This window comes from Genypterus blacodes, unplaced genomic scaffold (assembly GCF_046128005.1).
Source record: "Genypterus blacodes isolate CSIRO-AG114 ecotype Tasmania unplaced genomic scaffold, CSIRO-AGI_Gbla_v1 ptg000044l_1, whole genome shotgun sequence".
NCBI classification, from domain to species: domain Eukaryota; kingdom Metazoa; phylum Chordata; class Actinopteri; order Ophidiiformes; family Ophidiidae; genus Genypterus; species Genypterus blacodes.
Window position 1 is genome coordinate 790,964 of NW_027466857.1, and position 19,159 is coordinate 810,122.

The following is a 19,159-nucleotide window of genomic DNA, read 5'->3' on the forward strand; positions in this document are numbered from 1 at the left end:
CTCCTTCTCTCTATCTCTCCTCTTTCCCCTCTTTCTATATAAAAAATGATCTCCAAAATATCCTACAACTATATGCGTAATGTCATGTACAATGTTTACTTCAATAAAAACAAATTGTAAAAAACAAACAAAACATGTCTAATGATATTGATACTTATAGCAGGACAGGGTCTTCATCTCTTCAGGACAGGCTTTTACAGCAACCTGTGTGACGAGAGAACACAGAAAACTTGGGAAGAAGCCTGGCCGGCCCTTAGTCTAAGCTTTATCAAAAAGGAAAGTTTTAAGCCTACTCTTAAACTTAGAGAGTGTGTCTGCCCCCTGCACCAAATCTGGGAGGTTGCTCCACAAGAGGGGAGCCTGATAACTGAAGACTCCCGTTCTGCTTTTGGAGAGTAGGAACCACAAGTAAGCCAGTATTCTGGGAGTGCAGTGTTCTAGGGGGGAAATATGGTATTATGAACTCCTTAAGGTAGGATGGAGCCTGACTGTCAAGAGCTCTTAAAGTGAGCAGAAGGATTTAAAATTCTATTCTAGATTTTACTGGAAGCCATTGCAGCGAAGCGAAAATTTAAGAAATATGATCCCTTTTCTGAGTGTTGGTCAGAATATGTGCAGCTGTATTCTGGACCAACCGGTGAGTCTTTAGGGACTTATTAGGGCAGCCTGATAGTTATGACTTACAATAGTCCAGTCTAGAGGTATAAATGTTACCTCTAGTTTTTCTACATCATTCTGGGACAGAATGTGTTTGATTTTAGCAATGTTGCATAAGTGAAAGAATGCTGTCCTTTTTGTTTTACGTGGGCATTAAACGACAGATCCTGGTCAAAGATGACTCCGAGATTTCTTACTGTGGAGCTGGAGGCCAAGGCAACATCACCCATGATGACTATATCATTAGATAGTGTATTTCACAAGTGCTGTCTCTGTGCTATGGCGGGCTCTAAAACCAGACTCGAAAAACCTATTGTCAAGTAGAAATTGGTTGGCGATTGCTTTTTCAAGGATCTTGGTAGGAAAGGTAAGATTACTGTAGATATAGGCCTGTAGTTGGCCAGTATGCCTGGGTCAAGAGGAGGTTTTTTAATAAGGGGTTTAATTACAGCTACTTTAAAGGACTGTGGTACATAGCCCGCTACTAAAAAAAGATTGATTATATTTAGTAGGGAAGTGCTATTTGAGGGAAAAAACTTGCCTAGTTGGAATTTGGTCTAAGAGATGGTTGATGATTTAGATGAAAAAATCATTGAAGATAATTGAGCTAGTTCAATTTGAAATATATATCTGGTTTTACACCTATTCCTAAGGTTCCTGTGATTGAGGATAAATCAGTGCCCATTGCGGGCAGGAGGTGATAATTTGTTTCTAATTGTTATTATTTTACCATCAAAGAAGCTCATGAAATCATTGCAACTAATATCTATGGGTATACATGGTCAATAGAGTTATGGCTCTCAGTTAGCCTGGCTAAAGCGCTAAAAAGAAACCGTCGGCTGGTTTGTTCTCTTCAATTTGTGATGAGTAATAGGCAGCTCTGGCATTACACAGGGCCTTCCTATATACTAAGGGCAGGGGTGGGGAACCTCTGGCCCATGGGCCGTGAGGCTGTTTGATCCGGCCCACGAGACAATTCATAAACACACCAAAAAATATACCTAAATATTCAAGAATTAAAAACTTACGACTAAAATAATTTCCAGGGAGCAATTCATTCACCTTGGGATAAAGCAGGCGGATGTCTGTCTTTCCAGGCCAAGGTCAGAGTCATTGAACACAACAGAGCGTAACTTTCAGCGCATGTTGTACAGTACCTGCCGCCATCAGGTAGCAGCCATGGCGATGAAGAAACGGAAAGTTGATGCGGAATGTCGTTCTCTCCAAGACAAATGGATAAACGACTACTTTTTTGTGGGAGTGAAAAGCAAGCCTGTGCGCCTAGTTTGTGGGGATGCGCTGACTGTTATGAAAAAAGTTAACCTTGAGCGTCATTACAGCTCGAAACATGCTAAACTGGAGGCGCTGAAAGGACAAGCACGCTGGATAAAGTTGCGGCCCAAGAAGTTTGGGTGCCCAACAAGCAGACCAGGACAACGCGATGCATGCCAGCTTCGTGTTGAGTAAGCTAACTGCATAAAGTTAAGCACTTCATGGAGATGAAGAGGCAACAGGTTGTTGAACTCAGTGAGAGCAAGTGGCTGTGTGATTTGGCTTTCATGGTGAACATTAAAAAGTACCTCTCAGAGCTGAAGATCAAGCCCCAAGGTCCTAACCAGCTTCTAAGCTCTCTTTTCTCAAATATGAAATCATTTGAAGCTAAGCTAACGCTGTGGCAAGTGCAACTGGAAAGGGGACTCACTCTGCACTTTCCTACTCTGCAAGAACGCCAGCTGTGACATCTGAATATGCTGATGAATGTGCAAAACTCCTTCAGCTAATAAGCTATCTAAATATATAATATATATCACCTTTCATAATATAAAATGCTGCAAAAACAACTTCAAATCAGTGAAGATAAAACCACAGGAACAGATTCTTAAAAATGGAGAGCATTAAAACAATAAGAAACAATAACATGGATACATTTAAAATGGGCTAAAAACATGAAATTAATGGTCATGATCCAGATTTTATTTCAATTAAGTTAAAAAGACCACAAAAATATGCTGTGAACTGCGTTTCTTAAACATTTCAATATAAGTTTTGTGTTAAATAATTTAGTATGGCCCCTGAGGGATGGTGTAGAAATCAAAATGGCCCTTGATAGGAAAAATGTTGACCACCCCGGTCAACAGTGGTCATGGGGCCAAGAGCACACAACACATCGATGGAGATGTGAGGAACTGTTCAAATCCATTTATGACGCCGACAGCTGTGGATATAAGGGGAGTAAATTACATAGACACAGACATTGTAACCCCTTTATTTGTGATGAGGCACCAGTTAAAATGATGCATGGACAGCCTAAAACTGCATTGGAGGTCATTCATCCCACATTTTCAAATACTAACCCCTTTATTGACGATATTGAGGATTATTACGGCTTTCAAGAAATTGATAGACAAGTTACTGCAATTGCAACACCCCATGCAAATTTACTTTCACCGGCTCACATGGGAAGTTTCACTCAGAGCACCCCTGACTCCTGTTATCGCCCATACTCCACATGCCCAGGGCTGCACACCACTTGTAACCCCCCAAAAGACACTAACTTTGGACAAGACAGTGAGACTGTACAGTTGAAAGACTAATGTGAGCGACGCAGGCCTCACTGCACACAGTACCAGCTTTCGTCAGAGAGTGAGGAAGACTACGATCACTAAGAGTCCCCACCTTACGTCCTGGTCAGTACGATGGCACCACTCCATGGAAAGAGTTCCTGTACAAGTTTGAGAGCTGTGCTGATGCTAATCACAGACCGCTACAGCACCCCCTACGCCCAGTTGGCCATTCAGGCCCGCTGAGCCAAATCCATGCACCCAACGTGCTTTCCATGATTCTAACCATATGCCCTACGGAGGGAGAAGCCATATGGATGTCAAATGGGAGGAGGTTCGCTGTCATAACTGCTCTGGCCTTGGCCATCTGAGGTGAAATTGCCCCTCACCAAAGAAAACTACCAAAGCCTATGTTTCACCAACTTTCCCCAAGACCACTGAGTCTTCTGTGCTTCACCTTGAGGCCCAAGGTCAGGAAATGAGCATCCATATGCTCATGTATGAACTGGAAGTGAGTGCTGTTTTGGATAGCGGGGCACAGAGAAGTGTGTTGCCCCTCCACCACTACAATGCTATTCACACAGCCGCCCCACTCCAGTCATCAACTGTGGAGACTCTGCTTGTTGTGGGCTCTGGTAACATACCTGTGCTAGGTAAGGCTCACATTCCTGTACAGATCAACAACCGCCAGGTGAGCGTCCATTCCTTAGTTGCGGTCAAGCTAGCGAGGAGGCTCTGCTCGGTCACCCATTACTGACTCAAGCTGAAGCACGGCTTGATTCTGGAAACCAGCACATTATTCTGTATGGCCAAGAAATGCCATATTTCCACACACAAACAAACCACAGGCACGAGTGGCGAAAGCCAGGATTGTGGTGCTGGTTGCATGAATCCTGGTGGAGGCCCAGCCCTTCAAAGTTGTACCTCTCCGCATCTTCAATCCTAGAAGCAGGGTTGTGACCATCAAGAAGGGGGCCATCGCAGGGTTTCTCAACCCTGTTCAAGCCCTGCAGCCTGCAGACAACACAGCACAGCCAGAGCAGACTGTCACCAGCCCCCTCACTGTTCCCCAACACCTGCAGGAACTCTATGCCCAAAGCTTTACCGAATTAAAGACAGAGGAGCAGCTGCTGTGCAAGTATGGGAGTGTGTTCTCTACTGATCCCAATGATTTGGGGCACACCAGTCTGGTGCAGCATGACATCATGACCCGGCAAGGCATCCCAGTCAAGCAACCACCAAGCCAGATTGCATGGGAGAAGCAACAGGATGCTGACCACCAGTTACAACAGAGCCTGGAAGGAGGACTAGCCCGCCGCAGCAACAGCAGCTGGGCATCGCCTGTTGTGATGGTGCATAAAAAAAGAATGGAAAGTACCGCCTCTGCATAGACTAAAGGGCCCTGAATGACTGCACCATTAAAGATGCATACCCATTGCCCCGCATCAAAGACACATTGGATACTCTCTCCACCGCTAAATGGTTCAGTGCACTGGACCTCACCGCTGGCTGTTGGCAAGTTGAACTGACCCACAGAGCATGCAAAAGCAGCAGCCTTTTGCACCAGAAATAGACTGTTTGAGTGGAATGTTATGCCATTTGGACTGTGCAATGCTCCGGCAACGTGCGAGGTTGTATCATACTATCGATAGTTTGTAAAAGACTTTGCTTCCATTGCTGAGCCTATCCATACTCTGACAGAGACACACGCTCGATTTCAGTGGACTGAGAAATGCCATGAAGCATATGTTGAAATCAAACACCTGCTAACCACCGCACCAGTTTTGGGTTATCCACTTGATGAAGGCAACATGATATTGGACACAAACGCAAGCGATGTTGGCATCCGCGCAAGCGATGTTGGCATCGGCGCCGTCCTCTCACAAGTTAAGCAGGGCAGAGAGCATGTGCTGGCTTATGGGAGTCGCAAACTGTCCAAGACTGAACAGAATTACTGCACCACACGGCGAGAACTACTAGCTGTAGTAGAGTTCACATTGCATTTCCGGCAGTATAACCTGGACAGGCCTTTCATGGTGTGCACGGACCACAACAGTCTTTTTGTGGCTAACAGGAATAAAAGAGCCGGACGGACAGCTTGCAAGGTGGCTTGAGAGACTTGGTGAGTACAACTTCGAAATTGTCCATCACCCAGGCCAATTGCACAGCAATGCAGACAGCCTTTCCAGAATACCTTGCCGTCAGTCCTGTCCATGTAAGCTGCCAAGCCCCTCATTTCCCCCAGTGGATGCCAGCCACCAGGCTTTGCAGTGTGAGTTGGACTCCACTGGGGTTAGAGAGGCACTCCACAACAACAAGTCTAGTGGGGGTAGACAAATCTTTGCATGTGGACACGATCAACTTAAAGCCTCTTAAGAGAATTTATCTTACTCAGACCAACAACACTGGTCACCAGCCACTGTTTTGTGGCTGGTCACCAGAGGAGCTGCAACAGGCCCAGGAAGCTGATCCTATGGAGCGCATCGCCTTAGACATCATGTGGCCCCTGAATGAGACGGAACGCAACAATTACTATGTACTCATGATACAGGATTATTTCACGAAGTGGGTGAAAGCTTTTGCTATTCTGGACCAACAGGCAGTAACTGTGGCTGAAGTGCTGGCCTCATACTGGGTGGGCTGCTATGAAGCACCACAAACGCTGCATAGTGACCAAGGCCAGTCTTCCAGAAGATGTGTACACTGTTTGGTATTGGGAAAACGCACACTTCACCCTTCCGGTCTCAGTCTGACGGCCAAGTTGAGAGATTCAATGCCACCTTGGCCACGACAGCGGAGCGTTGCCACTGGGATTGGGACCTCATGATCCCTTATGCAATGATGGCTAAGAGAGTGACAAAGCACAGTGCAACTGGTTTCACTCCCAACTTCATGATGTTTGGCCGAGAAGTGAGTGAGCTGTTGGACCTGGTAACTGGCTTACCCCCAGACCCTGTGCAGCCCCTTCAGTCCACGAGTATGTTCAATGCCTGGAGATGGCGCACCAAATCACCAGGGACACTCTCGATTGAGTCTTGAAGAGACCATATGATAAGAACTGCTGCCGCACAGAGTACAAGATTGATGACGCTGTATGGTATCTAGTCAAAGGCGCACAGGCGGTCAAGAATAAAGTTAGGAAGTTTCTCCCAGCATATGAAGGGCCATATTTAATTTGGATGACCTGGTGTATCGCACCTAGAAAGGCCCAAAAACAAAGGTATAGCTGGTTCATCCCGACCAACTGAAGCACTATCGCTGTCGAGACCCACTGGACACAATTGGGCCATGGAGCTGGCTTGGAACTGGACACCATCGGAAGTTCCACCCCCAGGCTGTGAAATGGATTTAGGCAGGCCTTAGCCTATCCAAACTGTTCTCCAGCGGTGGATATCCCTGTAGCTGCTACTTCACTCCAATCCACCTCTCCTCATCTGGGCTCGGCTTCCCCCAGGTACTGTGGTAGAAAATATACCATGTTCATAGCATTATTAGTGTTAGTATTATGTACAGTAAGTGAACATTATGATTATGATTATGTGAACATAATTATCTTTGCATAGTTGTTGTCTTATGTCTTATATGTTTTATATGTTGATTGCACAAATAACCCCAAAACATACCTTTTAAGTGTAAACTTAATTGGCAATAAAAGCTATTCTGATTCTGATGTTTTTGGGACCTCACTTACTGTCTGTGAGAGAAAGTAAACATGTTGTCTTGTCATTGACATAAATGTCTGGTCTTCACAGAGTCTGTGTCAGAGAATAAGTAAACACACTATCGTGGCAGGCCACCATGACATGGCTGCAGCAGCAGTCAGGATGCTCTGACCCTTTGTGGGAAGTGTTTACGGGAAGGGGCATCCCCTCCCTCTGCTGGCCAGTCTGCTATAAAAAAACGTGTTTGCAAGAGGAATAATTCAGTGCATGTATTCACTGAGATCTGTGATGCATCTCTCATATGTGATTGAATAAAGGAGCGGCCTCTCAACTGTCTCCGGAAATTGATAATTGAAATATACAATATAATGGCGTCACGAAACAGAATTGACAAGAGCTACCTGCTGAGCTGCCACACTGTGTGATGGAACTCAGGTGTGTATCCCCACACAGAAATGGCCATAAAGAGGTGAGCAGTTTTGCTTTTTTTAAGTAGTATAGTATTCTGTGTGAGGGAGCTGCCTAGAGGACCGTCACCTGGTTGGTAAGTTCAGTAAGCTCACAAAAAGAATCTGGCTTAGAGGGAGACAGAGAGGCTGGTCACTGCAAGGCTGCGTGGCGTGTGTGTGAATGACAACAAATCTGGGAGAGCCCAGTCGTCTTTAACCCGAGGATGTACATTAATCAGGAGAATGAGACTTATAACTTAGTTTTGAAACTGCTCATTCATGAGATCTTGAATGATTTTGACAAAGCTGTCAAACATTCCATAGTTGTGAATTTGGAATGAAGATAAAATATTTCTTATTTGCCGTCTAACTCCAGGGGCTCAGGGGCAGTGAACAAGCTAATAAGAGACGTTTCTACTAATGACAATTATGAGCACTCTGTGGCTCACTATGAGTAAAGGAGCAGATTAGCTGACTCACAGGAAGACCACTGAAAAAACGTGTCTCCTGTGTGAAGGTTGGTTTGTAACTTAATAAAAAACAATGCAGTTTCTCTCATGAGCGGATCTGAATAATAAATAGCAATATTGAATTATATAAGTATATTATAGCTGGAGGAGAGATAGTTGATCAGAAGTACTGTAGGTAAAATAAAACATAATCAAAAAAGAATTCAATAGAAGAAAAACAATTAAGTGTACTTACAGAATAAGGCTACAGTAATTGGAGAATTATAGATGTGTTAATTTGCTACATTTCTGCATAATTGAAAATTGACTGTTTAAATGCACAAAAGTGAATTCAACATGGCCAAAAGGGGAAATAGGTTAATTCAAAAGAACAAAAATCTTAGAATTGTTACAATTGCTGTCCTTTTGTGTGTGTGTGTGTGTGTGTGTGTGTGTGTGTGTGTGTGTGTGTACAAGTGTAAGTGGTCAGCGCTGACAGTTTGAATGGACGTGTAAATACAAAGTATATACTTTGAAATTTGAAGCTGAGAGTTAGAGAAATAGCACAACTACTTAAGACTTGTATCATAAACTAGTGGTCAGAATTGATGGTTGACTGTTCCTTCTAGTGATATAATCAGCTAAGAAACCTGTTGCTGTGTTAAAAATTGCTAAAACTAAACTGTTGTTATATTCTGTGCTGCGTACTTACTCAGTGTGTTGAAACAGATGTGTACACAGCGCTGTCCCACGCATGGCTAAAGCATAGGAGTGGCGTACAGAGTGGGCGTGCCTCGATCTCACATACTCGGGCCTGCTGAAAAGGGAGACAGATAGAGAGGCAGACTTCCCTCCTCCCTCATCTGAGCCACTTTGGTGTCAGGTTTGATCTCACTCTATTATTTGGTTTACACCACATTTTCTGTACATAAACTGAGAACTACAATACAGTATTGGCATATTGTGCTGCATTATCTGATTTAAATGTACAAACCCCAATTCCAATGAAGTTGGGACATTGTGTAAAACGTAAATAAAAACAGAATACAATGATTTGCAAATCCTTTTCCACCTATATTCAATTGAATACACTACACAGACAAGATATTTGTCGTTGTTTCTCATGTTTACTTAAGTAAAAGTACTGAAGTACTTGTTTTTAAAAGTACTCAAGTACCAAGAGTACATTTTCTAAATATTGTATTATTACTGCCACAGTGCTTAGCTTTACCTATAGAAACCTCCTGAATGGAGTTTTTATGGAATCTTTAATGTTAATACCTTGAAGAATGTAACAAATTATGAAAACAAAATCGTGCTTGAATGAATGGGTTTATATGCAAGAAGAAAAAAGAAAATGCAGCTTATTTGTGTGTATGTGTGACAACACGCACGCACGCACACACACACACACACACACAGTTTTCCCAAACCTATGTGCGACAAGTTGATAATAATTAATGAAGAAAAATATTACTAAATATTACTAATATTAAAAATATTTCTTTTTTTATCGGTGTTCGTATGTCCAGAACACTTCGGTTTTGTCCCAGGCTATTATATTTTGACTGCCAACGATGTCGAGGGCTTCTTTAAGTGCCTCCATGCACGAGAAACAGTGAAAACTACGTTTAAACAGGACATGACGGACTACCTACATACATTTTTACAGGGTTGTATTCGCTCGGGACTAGTATTATCTGAGGTGGTTTTTCCGAACCGGTAAGTCCCCGTGACATTCTCCGGATTGCTGATAGGCTGTCCCTGTCAGTGGCACCTGAACAATGCAATCACGTTTGAGAAGAAAACAACAAAATACTGAATCCTGAGGGTTTCCCCGCTTTTTTATTATTATTTTTTTTTTAGAAAAAGTAACGAGTACTTATGGTTATGGATAGAAATGTAGCGGAGTAAAAAGTACGATATTTGCATTTCAAATGTACTTGAGTAAAGGTCATAAGTACTCCCCCAACATGATACTCGAGTAAAGTACAGATCCCTAAAAAGTGTACTTAAGTACAGTACTCAAGTAAATGTACTCCGTTACTGTCCGCCTCTGCGTATGTCGCAAGGCCGAATACCAACATTGAATGCCTGTGACCTTCGATCCCACAGGCGGCACTGCATTAAAAACCGACATCATTCTGTAAAGCAGGGGTCGCCAACACGTCGCTCGCGAGCGACCAGTCGCTCCCCAGGAGCTTCCGAGTCTCTCCCGAAAGGTTTAATGAATACGTACATGGACACGTCGTCACTTGGTAAAGCTATTTAAATTTCTATCCAATCAAATTCACAAACATCCCACCTCCTTTTGTCACAAAACGATTATAAGCCAGTCAGCTGTCAGTCCAACAAATGACACTGCTGTCATGTTTGGTTACGTGACACCGTGACATCTGGCCACAAGCACACGCCAGATTTGAGGATGACCGCCAGGCAAACAGCCCCGATAAAAGGGAAACAAATTACGAATGTGAATTGCAAGTGTGTGCCTGTCTCAGTTGCTTTGCGAACGCGTCTGTGGAGCGCCACTTCACTAAAGTCCACGGCAACTTTTCATGGGACTTTCCGGCTGCCAGCAGGGCGTCATGTGTCGTTAGCGAAAGCACCGGCTCGAAGAATTCCCCGTAGTTCCCACATCATCTCTTTTAGCTCTTTTAGGTGAACGACGGGAGCCGGCTACCGTCCGAGAGCCGTTGTAATTTTTTCTGCAACTTATACAAGACAGAATGGTCTTGGTCTGCAATGCGCGAAAAGATGAGTGACAGCTGGGGGGAAAAGCAGCATTTGGATGCATTTTAACAATTGTGACAACACAAAGGCAGAACGCAGAATTTGCAGAAGTAAGCTGTCATGTCGAGCAGGGTCCTCAAAAAACCTTCACAGACATGAAAACTGTGCATCCAACAGTTGGAAGAAAAAAAGAAGCCCCACCCAGGCTCTCAATCCAGTGTGTGTTCTTCAGGAAAACTGAATGACAAAGAACGTGCTTCACTGCAAGGACATTCCAAAACTATATTAATTCCTCATGAAAATAGTACCACATTCACTGTCATCTAACTAACATCAGAACAGACTGAATGCATGTGAAGTACAGATGATATGGGAACTAGATATTATTCCCTGAATTACAGGGAATGTGAAGGGAAATTGTGACAGTGATATGTGGACAGAGATAAGATGAGAAATATGAAAGGTATAGTATTAGTAAAATAAAGTAAAATAAGTATTAACATTGTTTTTATTAATATCAACACATCATATTAATCATTGAGATTAATGTGATGTGAATTTATTAGCTTGACACTGAAAATGTATACAGAAAAAAACAAGCTTATGTTGCTGAATTGAAGTGCATTTTGATACAAAATGAGAGTGTTGGGTGTTGGATATCAAAATTTTGTAAATGTTTACACAAAAGACACTTATTCAGCTGGTTTGGGCGGAGAACCGGCCATGTGAATAAATGTTACGAATAATGTAAAACACGAGTAGCTCTGACACTTTTATTTTGTCAAAGTAGCTCTCCGAGGCAAAAAGGTTGGAGACCCCTGCTGTAAAGGTGGGCTCAGGAACACCATTGTCAGTTAACACAGTTTGTCGCTACATCTACAAGTGCAAGTTAAAACTCTACCATGCAAAGCGAAAGTGATATATCAACAACACCCAGAAACACCGCCGGCTTCTCTGGACCCACGCTCATCTGAGATGAACTGACGCAAAGTGGTCTGACGAGTCCACATTTCAAATTGTTTTTGGAAATCATGGACGTCGTGTCCTCCAGGCCAAAGGGGAAAAGGAACATCCGGATTGTTATCAGCGCAAAGTTCAAAAGCCAGCATCTGTGATGGTATGGGGGTGTGTTAGTGCCCATGGCATGGGTAACTTGCACATCTGTGAAGGCACCATTAATGCTGAAAGGTACATACAGGTTTTGGAGCAACATATGCTGCCATCCAAGCAACGTCTTTCTCAGGGACGTCCCTGCTTATTTCAGCAAGACAATGCTAGGCCACATTCTGCACGTGTTACAACAGCCTGGCTTCGTAGTAAATGAGTGCGGGTACTAGACTGGCCTACGTGCAGTCCAGACCTGTCTACCATTGAAAATGTCTGGCGCATTATGAAGTGAAAAATACGACAACAGAGACCCCGGACTGTTGAGCAACTGAAGTTGTACATCAAGCAAGAATGGGAAAGAATTCCACCTACACAGCCTCAACAATTAGTGTCCTCAGTTCCCAAACGCTTATTCAGTGTTGTTAAAAGGAAAGGTGATGTAACACAGTGGTAAACATGCCCCTGTCCCAACGTTTTTGGAATGTGTTGCAGGCATCAAATTCAAAATGAGTGAATATTTGCAAAAAAAAATACAGTTTATCAGTTTAAACATTACATATCTTGTCTTTGTAGTGTATTCAATTGGATATAGGTTGAAAAGGATTTACAAATCATTGTATTCTGTTGTTATTTATGTTTTACACAACGTCCCAACTTCATTGGAATTGGGGTTTGTATTAGCAGATGCTGCATTCAGAATAAGGGCCTAAGAAGAAGTAACTTAAGACATGAAACAACTATAACTTGTGCTTGGAACATGTATGTTGCTTAACTTAGTTTATAAGACTAAATTGTAATTTGCTGTTCTAAAGCGACACAATTGAACCCATCCAGCTATAAAAACATAAACAAAATATTCAAATTGTTGATACATACAGCAGAAATGGACAGGATACCGGTATCCCTCTTGAGAATTAAATATCCCCTGAGCAAAAAAGACAGAGATAACATCTGAAAAATGGGAGAAGCGAACTAAAAACTTATGCAGTCCTTGGACAGCTGGAGGCACATTTGATGTAAATGCATGTGAAGAGGTGCAACTCAGAATAAAAGACTATAAACCATCAGACAAAAGCAAGAAAACACATCAAAAGAAAGAGCAAAAGGAAGAAATAATAAAACTTTTGAAAGATGAGGGCACTAACTCCAGGAATAGGTTGAGAGAATTTAAAAGGTAAAAAAGCGAGAGCAGAGAGAAAGCACACGGAGAAACAGCTAGTGTCCATGGATACTGCAGGAATATATCCAAATCTGGCAGGTGTCGTTCAAATTTCAGGAGAGATTGATGTAGCTCCTTACAGAGCATCCCCTGTGCAATAAAAAGAGTCCAATGGTTGAAGTTTGATAAATCAGGTGAAGAAAACCAGGAACATACTAAGTATCAAGAGATAGAAGTAGAGGCAGAAACCGACAAAGGGCAAGGAGATGATGTTAATAGAGAAGAAAAGACGCAGTATGTGAAAGAGAAGGACAAAGTAGGAAGTGAAGTTCGAGTAAACTACACTGAAGGAAATCTGGACATAGAAAAGACAGAGATTGTGGCAGGAAGTCTTACATTTGCTGGAAGAAGCCAACAGGGAGCCAAAAGGAAAGAGAAAGATTATGATCTTAGATACAAACCTGCAAATGGCCAGCAAATGGATAAAAGCATTCGAGGAAGAGACACTGGGCAAAATATTGGTTCTTGGCGACATTAAGGCACTATGGGCCCGAACCATGGGGTGCCAATGATGGAAAATGTCACTGACTGGTGATTAATCCATTAGCCGACGGGACTGAATTCAATCCATATCGAGCTGGCTTCTGGGGGGCCCTGAGGAAGGAATATGCGGTCAAGATTGACCCCAAGGCACTGAAGGGTGAGCTTCTTACTGATACAGAGAATCCAGTCGCCTACATTAGTCGTCTACTGAAAAGATGGAAGCAGGAAACTGAGGAGGAAGCTGAGAGAAGCCCTCTACTAACCACACTGTTCAGAACATCAGTGATCGAGGCCATGCCAAACCCAGTAAAAAGCAGATTGGAGGACGTTGTGGGACTGACATCAAAACCACACAGAGAATTCTGTGATCATGCGGTACATGCCATAGAAAAACACAGAGAGGACGAGGAGAGAATGAGGGCGCAGGAAAAACACATCCAAAGAAGAGTTGCTCAGCTACAATTTAGTGAACTGACTAACAAATATAAGAAAAAGATTCAAGCCCCAGTTCTGAACGATCAGTCAGGTGAAGAGACACCTGTCATTCAACCATCTGCTCCACCTCCTGTCCAACCCTCTCCCATCATCAATGTCTGTTCCCAATAGCAACGAACACAACAGGCTCGAAACATGAGAAGACCACCTGCATCGCACTGCAGAGGTGGCCAGGGGGGACGACCTCCAAGACGAGGCCCACCCAGAATCTGCTGGGGATGCGGGCAACCTGGACACAATCGCCAAAGTTGCCCATCAAACCCGTGGCCGGCTCCCAATTGGACTGGAAGGAGTTCTGGTGATCAGCCACCACAACAAAGACAAACAGAAGACAAACAGGCTTCTGAAACTCCTGTAAATTTGTGAGAGATGGGAGAGATGCATTATGTAAATTAAAAGAAAAAAGCTGGCGCTCACCACAAGGTCTGTACATTGACAGTTCTTGAAACAGTCTTCAAATGAGCGTGCCATCAGAAAGAACAAATATATTGGCTGGGGGATAGAGCTGAACAAAGGACTCAAATTCTACAGAAGTGGACATTTTATATTTAATAAAAAGTAATAGGAAAACAGGGAGCAGCCCTAAACGTTGACCCCAATCCTTTCATTTCAGAGTGGTACAAAGTTCCTGAATCTATACGATACATAACTTTGTAAATTTTGAAACAAAAGACTTGAGAGGTACTTTTAGAGCGTCGCTGGTTTACTGTTTTATTTTTACTCTGTGTATTATTGAGTTGTTTAGGCATCTGAAGGTTAAAAGCTCCACAGTGCCCGTGTAGGCGTGTACATGTACATGTGCTACATGCTCTGTACAATGGTGGGGTTGATGCGTTATGAAAGTTTATTATTTTCTTTATTTAGACTGATAATAGCACCTGTGGATGTGTGCTAAACATGTTGGTTTCTGATTTGCACAGTATAGATACACTGTGCAGGGGGGAAGTGGTAAGAAAAATAAAACAACAAAGATATTGGTCACCATTTTTGCAACAATGGTGGCTAATTTGCTAGGACAATGTGAAATTTGTGCCCAAAAAATGTAAGAAAAGGATAAACAACACCTATAGGCCATATTCCAGTACCAAAAGGACGATTGGAACATCTAGTCATAGACTATGGACATGATAAAATCAGTGCATTGAAAGCGTTACATGCTAGTAATAATTGATCGGCAAGTCATTGGGTTGAAGCAATACCATCAAAAGACCTAGGGTCAGAAACTGTTGTCAAGTTCTTGATAGAACAAAGAGGAGAAGGGCTGTACACAGTGATCCGGGCAACGCCAACTGCCGTCCAGGTGGAGGGAAGGACTATGTGTTACCATCTAAACCACTGTACTAAGGCCCGAGCAGTAACAACAAAGGATGAGTCAAATCAGGAAGCCATGACAGGAAACGAAGCCCTGGGGGAACAAGTGTGAGATCTGTACTGAAGACAAGGGACCTGAAAGGTGCCATTCAGACACCGACCCAGCCTCTTTGGAGTGAAGTCAAAAGGAAAACGAATCTGTCGAACATTGCATCAGATCAAAATCCAACCCATTAATTAGATAAGAGAGAAATAGCATTGACTTTAAGTACAAAGAATAAAATATTCACTTTCATCAACCTGTTACAGGACGCTAAATGAGGAAAGCGATCAACCATAGAAATAAGAAAATGGGGGGTATAAATGGGTGTAGTTCACTGCAAGAGAAGCGACATCAAAAACATGCATAGTTTGTGCAGAAGCCCCAACAACATTGTCAACCGAAATAGCAGACAAAAACATAATTTACTACAGTCAAATGTAATAATTCAGTGCATGTATTCACTGAGATCTGTGATGCATCTCTCATGTGTGAGTGAATAAAGAAGCAGCCTATCAACTGTCTCCGGAAATTTATAATTGAAATATACAATATTGAATTGTTAAATTCTTACTATTATTAACCTTGTACTTCCATGTGTTCTTTTACATATTAAAAAAATCTCTTGGGAAGTGGTGTGTAAGTTACTGTGTGTATTATGATTGAAAAAAAAACTGTACTCATGATATTTCTTTTCTGTTAAGATAGAATCTCTGAGGTGACTGAGATCTTTAGTTGTTAATGCTCCTGCTCGTTGACCCAGAGCTTAAATAAGTCATAGCCTGTTTATGAGTGTTGTAATGCCTTTTCCCTGCTTGGTTTTGGACTATGTACACACTGAATAACAGTACTGCCACATTGTGTTTTTGCACTTATAACTGCACTTTTAGGATCAAAGGACTTTGGTTTTAATGGTCATGAGCAAGTCCTTCAAAATGTGAACTGTTATTTGCATGTTACTGTGCTGGAGTGAAAATGTCATTGTAATTGCCAATCAGGGTGGGGGTAATGTTATAAGAGTGCGTGGCTCCTTTAGGAGGAGACGCAGGTGTCGCTTCTCGTGAGTGCGTGTGGACGAGCGCGCGAGAGAGGCCTGAGTTACGTAGAGTGTGGCGGTTATGGATTGTGTAGGAAGAGATAAATGTTCAGTGTGCCAAAGACCGGTGAGAATAAAGCTACCACTTCTCAGAATAAGCTAATTCCTATGTGTTATTCTGCTGTTGCTGTTGGGGAGGAACAAGCTGCCTGGAGGAAACATCTCCCCTGTGCTCCTCGACCAGGGTCTGGGAGCCAGACAGGGTAAAAGGTTAACATTTGTTTTAGTTCACAGGTTTGAGTGTTGTACCATGGACCTTCATGCTTTCCAATCACTACTTTCCTCTTTCTCCTCCTCTCTCTCCGCTGCTGAAGCTGCCTTCTTCTGCACGAAAATTCAAACCTCTGCTTCCAACCCCAAAAAACTCTTTCAAACTTTCTCATCCCTTCTCCAACCCCCACCCCCTCCTCCCTCCTCCTCTCTCCTCCCAGAAGATTTCGCCAACTTCTTCGACAAGAAGGTCAACGACATCCGATCTTCCTTCCATCATCACCCCCCAGCTGTCCTGTCTCTACCACCCTCTCCATCTACCACCCTCTCCCTTCCCACCTCCCTCTTTGTCCCAATTTTCTCCCCTCTCTGCCAAGGAGGTCCTTCAGCTCATCACATCTAGCCGCCCCACCACCTGCTCTCTTGACCCTGTCCCCTCCTCTCTCCTTCAGTCTGCTGCACCGGATCTTCATCCCTACCAGACCCACCTCGTCAACACGTCTCTGGCTTCGGGCTCTTTCCCCTCTGCTTCAAGACTGCTAGAGTCACTCCGCTTCTTAAGAAACCAACTCTTGACCCTTCAGACATCAAGAACTACAGACCAGTATCCCTTCGACCCTTCCTATCTAAAACTCTTGAACGTGCTGTCTTCAATCAACCGTCCCTGTACCTCCACCAGAACAACCTTTTGGACCCCCACCAGTCCGGCTTCAAGGTGGGCTACTCGACCGAGACGGCCCTCCTGGCAGTGACCGAGTCACTCCAAACTGCTAGAGCGAACTCTCTCTTCTCTGTCCTGATTCTCCTGGACCTGTCTGCAGCATTCGACACGGTGAACCACCAGATCCTTCTGGACACCTCTCCATGTTCGCGTCCTACCTGACAGGTCGCTCCTACCAGGTAACACTGAGAGGTTCTGTTTCGAAGCCACGTAGGCTCACCACTGGGGTTCCGCAAGGTTCGGTCTTGGGCCCTCTTCTTTTCTCCCTTTATACAACATCTCTTGGTTCTGTTATCCACTCCCATAACTTCTCCTACCACTGCTATGCTGATGACACCCAGCTGATTCTGTCATTTCCTCCTTCTGACACCCAAGTGGAGACGCGCATCGCTGCTTGCCTGGCAGACATCTCGGGGTGGATGTCAAGGCACCACCTGAAGCTCAACCTGGACAAGACTGAGATGGTGTTTCTCCCGGGGAAGGGCTGCCCGCACCGATACCTGGCCATCACCATAAATGACTCCGTGGTGACGTCTACTCGGACTGCGAGGAATCTGGGTGTGACCCTGGACGACCAACTGTCGTTCTCGGCAAACATCGCTTCGGTGACGCATTCCTGCAGATTCCTCCTCTACAACATCCGGAGGATTCGTCCCTTCCTCACCGACAAGGCAGCGCAGGTGCTGATCCAGGCTCTTGTCATCTCCCACCTGGACTACTGCAACTCCCTCCTTGCTGGCGCCCCAGCTTCTGCCATCAGACCTCTGGAGCTCGTCCAGAAAGCTGCTGCTCGTCTGGTGTTCAACCTCCCCAAGTTCTCCCACACAACTTGCCTTCTCCGTTCTCTACACTGGCTCCCTGTAGCTGCTCGCATCCAGTTTAAGACTTTGGTGCTAGCCTACAGGGAAGTGAAAGGAACAGCTCCTTCATACCTCCAGGCTATGGTCAAGCCCTACACCCCCGACCGACTACTTCGCTCTGCTGCCTCCAGGCGGCTGGCTGCCCCGGCACTCAGCGGCCCCTGCGGTCACAGCTTTTCACTGTTCTGGCACTTCAGTGGTGGAATGATCTCCCGACTGATGTCAGGACAGCGGAGTCGCTGCCCATCTTTCGCCGCAGGCTGAAAACCCATCTCTTCAGGAAACATTTCCCGGATCATCCCTCTTAGGACATCACCTATTCTGTCCTAGCTCTTCTGATGCTCGTTTTCTAATCTGTCATTTCTAATTTGTCCTTTTTTCTCATTCATCATAGTACCTAATTTATTGCACTTCTACTCTAGCTCTAGTTATGCTCTTAGCTGTTGGTTTTGGAAGGAAATGCGCTTACGATTTCTTGTGAAGTTCTTTTATCTACCTTTGTTGAACGCACCTATTGTAAATCGCTTTGGATAAAAGCGTCTGCTAAATGACCGTAATGTAATGTAATGTAATGTTGTACCACAGAGCTGAGCTCTTTTGCTTAATTATCTTCTTTCTTTCTTTTTAAGACTCCAACTCCACTCTTGACTCCAAGAGTAATTTGGAGTGACCCTGCTGTACTACCGACAAGATATCTGGGAGGGACTAAAATCAGAATAGTAATTGTTAACATATGAAATTGAGTTCAGCGTTGATGGAATTGCTTCCTTAAATCTGGATACAGCACTATCAGACAGACACCTAGTGAAAGTGAAAGTTTGCTCTGCGGGTGTGTAGTCCAATAATATAAATTGGAAAAATTACGTAGTGATCAGAAAGAATAGGGTTATCTCCAAAAGCTACTAACTGGTCTATATCAATGCCATAAGCCAGAACAAGTTCAAGGGTGTGGTTATGGCAGTGAGCTGGTTTACTTAAAACTATTCCAGTGATGAAATAAAAGCAGTGCTGAGGCTATCAGTATTGACGTCCACATTAATATTGTCTTTGGGTTTTTTTTGCAAACATTCTACATGACGCATAGTTATATGACATTTTGGAGATTG

The 19,159-nt window shown here is 43.8% G+C and overlaps 1 pseudogene; it reads right to left on the reverse strand.

The window, feature by feature from the left end:
- Window positions 1–258: 258 nt before the first annotated feature.
- LOC142999613 (uncharacterized) lies at window positions 259–908 on the reverse strand (annotated as a pseudogene).
- Between the last annotated feature and the right edge of the window lie 18,251 nt (window positions 909–19,159).